Raw genomic sequence first — 7,506 nt, 5'->3', positions numbered from 1 at the left:
TTATTGACCGTTGGATCCGAATCCTCCATGATGGCTTTAATCAGATTTCATGAGATCATTAAGATTGGAATCTTTTTTATATCTTCTATACACGCGCGAAACACACCAACATGCCTTGATAAGGTGTAGCGCCAGTGCATCAAGAATTATGCACCTAACCAATCAAATCTTACGCACAAGCATCTATCTAGTCCATGTCAACGCAAAATCTCAGCAGCCTTTGAATGGGCATCAAGCCTACGTGGTCGAATCTTGACCATTCATTTCACTTCCCTTTACTCCTCTTTATTACAATCAAACCCCTGCCTCTCTATATTTCAGTGCTTAAAGACCCCTTGCAATTCAGACATTCAAAATCTTGAAATTATACAAAAGCCCTTGAAATTTCAAAAATAAATTCCAAAAAATCCACCCAGCACTGAGAGCAATTGATGGAATTTCGGTTTGGATTTTCGAACTGAATTTACGGAAACATTTATAACATTTTCATACGATATCTGATCGAGATGAAACGAAGTGCGTTGAAACTGTAACTGGATGCTCTACGACTTTGCAGAAGACTCAATTATCTGAATCATCCATATAAAAAGACCAAAATGCCCCTAGACTTTTCCAATGACATATCTTTCTCATACAGAATCGGAACGCGATGAAATCAGAACCGTTGGAAAGATTGTATTTTTTTCGTATTGTTACATGGAGAACACTTCCTTTAAAAAATTTATCTTCAATGCCGAAACTGCCCTCGACTGTCACAAATGTCGTAACTTCTTCATACGTTATCGGAATGCGACAAAATCAGATGCACTGGACTAGATAAATTACAATCTATATTTTTTATGAAGAAATGATCTTCCAAAAATTTCATTTTCACTGCCAAAAATGCCCTCAATCGTAAATATGCCAATTTTACCAGTTTTGACCCAGAAACCCGCACCACCTATTATTGATGTATTAAACCACTCCATGCATACCAAGCTGCTCTGTTATCTCATCGGTGATAATGGACACTGCCATGTCATCATTTTCATCTACGTCACCCAAACTGGCCACGTCATCACCGCCACATGGCCGAGTTGCCAACAAGGACAACCATAAAACAACATGAACAAAGTGCAGGGAAAAGAAAATCATATATATTTTTTTGCTTAGGAGGTTGTTTCATGGTCTTGAGCAATCTCTTAGGTAGTGGTGTGAATTTGACTCCTACATGGTGCAGATCGGCTACTCAAGAAGTGTGTATTATAAAAGTGCAAGTAAACTGGGGGTAACTTAAAACCTGTATATCAAAAAGAGTGTTTCGATATGAAAAAGGCTAGATCAATTAGCATTCCACTAGCTCGCCGCTTCAAGTTATCTAAAAAGAGATACCCTATAACACAAAGCTATCAGGGCAAAAGATTGGGCAAAACTATCAAACGATTCACATCTTCCAGAAGGATTCAACTTTTTTTTTTCTCCTGGTAAGAACCAGAAGGATTCTTTCATTCTTTGATTTCTCAAGGCTTGTTAGCCATAATTAATTGCATGTAAAGCACTATCTGAATCATCATTTACCATCTGTTGGGCTAGTGCTGGTACTCAGCCCACACAATCAACCTAATTTGCATTCCTATGCAGACCTCTTTTAGAGGCCCCCCTGAAAGTGTACTCAAATTTTCACCTCTGAATGGAAAGAGCAATATTGCAATAATGTAAAATATCCCACCACTCAGGGACCAAGGGCTGCTGAGCCTGGACCATGGTTAAGGTTATGGGCTTGATTTTTAGGCCTGTTAAGAAACATACCAGGCTTAAGCTAGCAAGTCATTCTCATCAAATCATCTTCTCCTTATGATCTAAATTTTGGCCGAATAGCCCCACCGTATGCAGGTCTCACAGGATCAGGATCTAAACTGGAAATCATTCTTCCATATAGCTGAGAAAATTTTGAGATTGGGTCTGGGAGTGAAAAAGGTTAGGAAGAGCTCTCTGCAGTGTCTCTTATAAATCCAATTAAGAGCATTTTTGCCATGATCTGCTTGAGGAGGATGCCGTTATCGTGTTGTGTTGATCACGTTTAGTGCTAGGGTGCAAATTAGGTTGGGCCCAAACATTGGTTGCCCATCTTGTGTTTCAATGGGCTTTCATAGGCTCAGCTAAACTGACCTAGGCCCATTGTGAGTTATATTATAGGGGTTAAAATTGTTTCCCCTTCATTATAATAGGAAAATGGGTTTTATGGGGCTGTGTGTTCCTGTGCTTAGACACGTGATAGTGCAAAATGACCACTCCACCCTAATAAAAAGCATAAATCTTTTCCCTGTTGATGCTTTCAAGTGTACTCACATTGGCCGCCATGCTGGTGTGCACTTATGAACTTGCCTCTAACCTCTATTATTACATATTAGGGGTTTACAACATCCTTATAATTCTTCATAAAAATTTCTAGGTTCGCTTGCAAAGCCTGTACGGGAAACGCTAAGAATGGATCTACTCTAATTAAGGGTGTTAGTCGGTCCGGAACCAGGTATTTGGTCCTGTTTTGGTTTCGGTTCCGAGGAGTGTTAGTGTGATCCAGAACCGGACCAAGTCCCATTGCGGTTCTGAAAATTGGTACTCATACCCGACCTATCCGGTTCTGATTCTGGTTCTGGTTCCTATTCTGGTTTTGTATTCGGTTCTTATTTGGTTCCAGTATCCAGTTTCAAATTCGATTTTGTTATGCATCTACTATTCAGAAGACAATATATAAATGCTCATTTATCAGGTTATTGGTCTTCCCCAACAAAAAATCATGAGCTATCATTGGACATGTATCTATGTCGAATGATCGTGAGCAATCGATCATCTATTGAACTTCTAATATCGTTAATTTCACTACTTGAAATTTTATTTAGATGATTTATCATTTAGGTGATTGAAACTAAATATTGTTAATGATCATAAGCAATCAATCACCTAAATGATAATTGACAAACAAGGGGTTTTAGAGTTGGATTATAATTGAAACTCTATTGGATGATTTATCATTTAGGCGATTGATTATGTCGGGTTTCCATATAAGTTACTTAAGTTTTTAGTTAAAGAGGAAAATATGACATTAAGTCATTCGGTCCGATTTCGATTAGAACCATTGGTTCTTGGCATAAATCTAAATCCGAATCGAACCGAATTATAAATACTTATTTCAGATCCTGGATTTAACCATATTATAATGGGTTGGATTTGGTTCAGGTATTTAGTCCGGAACTGGATTAGATTTTTTGTTTTGGTTCCGATTTGACACCCCTTAACTCTAATATAAGTGCTCCTATCTCTCTCTCTCTCTCTCTCTCTCTCTCTCTCTTCAAACAACCTTGTAGTTATTTGACTTTCAGTCCACAACACCGAACTTAAACAAAATGGAATTGTAAACATGTTAATGAAATTTACATCTGTATAATTATTTAGGCTCCAATTGTTTCCATGTGAAAACGAGAAAATTGATTTTTTTTTTCTTATAAAAAACATAGAAAATTTTCACTATGTACTTTAACATAGAAATTGCTAGTATTCATAACATTTGTAAGATAGATATAGTTATTAAATTAGAAAATGGAAGGCTCATCGAACCATTATCATTTTTTTATTTTTTAATTATAATGGAACCCATTATGTTCCATTATAATGGGTTCCATTATCTTTTTTTTTTTTGGTAGAAATAATGGGTTCCATTATCATTGCATGAGAGCATTGGGGGAGGGAGATTATTTTCAGCACACCAGACCAGACCGGACCAGACAATCAATTATTTCTTTTTTCTTTCATCTGTTCTGTCTCCTTTTATCGGCCACTGGTCCTAAGTCCTAACTACGGTCTGTCTCCGTGCAACGAATGGGGCCTTCCACCATCCACAAGTCCCGCCTTATATCTTGCTTTTGTGCTAAAGGCATTCAAAAGACTTTTTCAAACAGATTTCCAACCGTTGAGTTTCCTTATGCCTGGAATACCCCCGGGATATTCTTTTTTTTTTGAGTAATTTATAACATCACCCCTTAGAGAATGCCACTATTATAAGAATACCCCATTTGTTTCATCAAATTAGACTCAGACCCCTTACTGTCAGTCTTTGTTCAATAAAGAGTTAAAATGACTGTTATACCCTCCCTATTCACTAAAACTCAGGTTTTAATTACACAATTAACTTAATTAATTTAATCTAATTCCCTAATTAATTAGATGATAGAGGGGGGATTGGAAATCTAAAAATTCTCAAGATTCAACCGAGAAACCACCATCATTACCTCTACATCTCTCTTTCTCTCTCAAGCTTTCCTTTTTTGTTTTTGTTGTGGGAAACAAGATATTGGAGCTTCTCCATCGATTCTCTCTCTGGGCTTCTCATCATCGTTTCCTCAGTTAAGATCCGTCATTGAATAGTCACTTTTTGCATTTGTAACCACCACAACCACCATCTACTCCACCGGCATCACCACTGTCTCCGCCACTGAATCTATATGTTTGTGCAGCTATAGGAGGAGGATTTGGGGTTTTGGTGTTCTGGATGCATCTGGTGTCCTGTATAAATGCTCATTTCCAGGGATCTAGGGTTTACGGACCTGATCCTGGTCTTCTTCTTCGTCGTGGTTCCAGTCTTCGGCCTCGATTTTTTCGTCTGTCGGAAATGAAAGCTTGCGGTTGCCAGGAGGGAGGAGATCAAGAGACTTTGTCGTTTTGGCATTCTAAGAGGCCATTAGGGCTGAGCTCGTGGTGCTAATCAACCACGCAGAGGCGGTGAAGGCGAAATACAATCTCTTAAGTATCGATTTGGGATGGGATTTATTACATGGGTATTTTAGGTACTTCATATATAGTAAGAACATTTTGGTATTTAAAATAAAATATAATTATTGACATCAGCATATAAGGTATATTCTTTAACAGTGACTGACGGTAAGGAGTCTGAGTCTAATTTTGTGAAACAAAGGGGGTATTTATAGTGGCATTCTCTAGGGGGTGGCGTTGTAAATTATCCTTTTTTTTTGTTGCTAGGAATATATGGCTTCTTTTACAAAGAATTTTTTTATTTTTTTTATAATGAAAAAAGTTTCATTGACCCATCTATTTAATAGTTATACTCTCCTTATTGATATGGAGTAATGGAGGTGGAGGCAGGGAATGCCACTCACATAATGAGAGGCATATGGAGGACTTTCTAGTTTATACCAAAAAAAAAAACCCTATCAATCTAATGTTGTCAAAGCCCAAAGATAAGCTATTGTGAAAAGATCATGATGCACAGAGTTCTTCTCTTAGAAAAGCAAAAAACAGAAGTCCCCACTACCATGCTCGAGATTTTTCTGCTCTATTTTCATATTGGAGATTTTTACTCTTTAATTTAAACAACGTAGATACAAGACTTGTATTGAGTTTGAACTTTCCAAATAGAGGGAACATACCCATGACCTAAACTGGAATGCCAAGTGGATTGATTGCCATGTGGCAGTATGCATTGGTCATTTGTCAAGCCTATCACAATACATTGCACTAGAACATATTCAAAAGTCAAAAACCAGGACAAATCTTGCTGGCTCATGATCTCTCTTACCATGACCAGGACGTCTCCTAGCTCACCCTTCCCTAATGGTTTATCTAGCCAACCACCCACCATAGAGTTAGTACCCATATGTAATCCCTTCCCTTATTTATCCCTTCATCAGTGGGGATCTTTGTCTTGTAACCTTGTGTATATAAACACACATATGATATCAATAAGATCATCACATCCAATCCAATCTCTTGCATTATTTTACAGTGTTTGAGTTGTTGGACTAGTAATTTCTTAGACACAGACGGATGCGAAAAGATCACGTTGCATCCTTTTCTTGTGCATTGAAGATTGCTCCCACGTGCCCTCCTATTAGCCACGCATGCATGTTGGTGTTTCTTATTATTCTTACAGTACATGAATATTCATTACATCTCAAATGATTTCTGAAAAAAATGAAGTGAACTGTTTTACTCTTATAGTAAATGGTATCTACCTCAAAAGTTTGTAGTAAAAAATAAAAGAAGAAGAAATCTATATCAAAAGAATTACCCATAAAGTAAAGAAGAAGTGATCTCTTTTAACTGTTATGGCAAATGGACACCTATCTCAAAAGATATACTTACTCTAAGAGGGTTGTCTAGCAAGCGGGATATGAAAAAGTATCAATAAAACGTGACAAAATGATATCTATCACATAAGAGAGTATAAAAGTCATTTCATGTGAGGAAGAAATAGATGGATCCATGGACCCTTGATGGCTTAGTGAAGTTTTTCCTATTAAATTTACACTAAGTGTAAACTTTTAGTTAGATCAGTATGAATATAATCACTAAAATACAAAACACCAATGTGGGCAACCAAATGCAACATAAAGTGATTACCAAAAGTTACCAAAAAGTAACCAAACATAGCCCTAGAACAGAAATGTTATACTTCATACGTTAGTGGGTATGAAAAGGCTGCGTTACCCCCACCCAGATGCCTCATGACTTTTGATTCATAAGGGCTGCGGTTCAATTTTCTTTCAGGTAGTTTTGTTTTGAGTTAGGGATGAAATAAAGATATTAATAATAAAATATGTCTTCCCTGAACCTGATTCTTATTCTGATTCGAAAGAACCCATTGGTTCAACCATGTGGACAAAGGGAGACGAGAACAGCGATCTGGTCACTGGGGCGTGTGGGCGGTGCAAGGTGAGCTGGTGAGGTGAGGACATGTTAGTCTGAATCACCAACCTGGCCTGCCTGAGCTCAGCCCGTCAGTCCAACCCTATATTTGTAAGTCCACCGATGTGCTTAGCTCTTCTCTTCTATCTCAGGATTCACTGATCAAAGATGAGTTAAATCATTTCATATTCATAATTTCTGAGATTTCTTTTATACTTTCCAATAAAAAGATGCCTAATATTTAACGAATTTTTACGCTTTAATGAAATAGCTTATCTGATGAGTCAGACTTCTCTCTCTCTCTCTCTCTCTCTCTCAATCTAGTTGGAAAGTTAACCAACGGCTAGTTTGATTCCGTTTGCCTCGAGGCCCTCGACACCGCCTCTCTCCCCCTAAACTAACTAATTATAAACAACTGAAGCTTTTTCCACAGTTCATGTCCCCGTCTTATCTTCTTATCTCGAGAACCTAATACAACTTTTCACCAAAAAAAAAAGAACCTATACAACCAGTCAGATCAGACGGTCATCAAGCCTCTTAATCTTTAGGGTTCGCAATTACCCTACTCGCGGGGTCCACTCACACAGATCAACCGTAAACTCCTAAATGGCGTTCGAGATTGCGGCACGGCACCCTCTAATTAAAAGTACAAAGTAGAAAGCCGCGTGAAAGTGAGGAGACAGACACGCCGGACTGGGTGGAGAGAGAGAGAGAGAGAGAGGATATGGGTTTATGATTATGAACGATGGTGGTTAAGTAAGAAGAGATCATGATTGGATGGATAGAGAGAGAAGAAGATTAGAAAAAATATGATTTCCAGTGGGACCC

The sequence above is a fragment of the Macadamia integrifolia genome, chromosome 8, assembly GCF_013358625.1.
Source record: "Macadamia integrifolia cultivar HAES 741 chromosome 8, SCU_Mint_v3, whole genome shotgun sequence".
Taxonomy (NCBI): Eukaryota; Viridiplantae; Streptophyta; class Magnoliopsida; order Proteales; family Proteaceae; genus Macadamia; species Macadamia integrifolia.
This window is presented reverse-complemented; position numbering follows the sequence as displayed.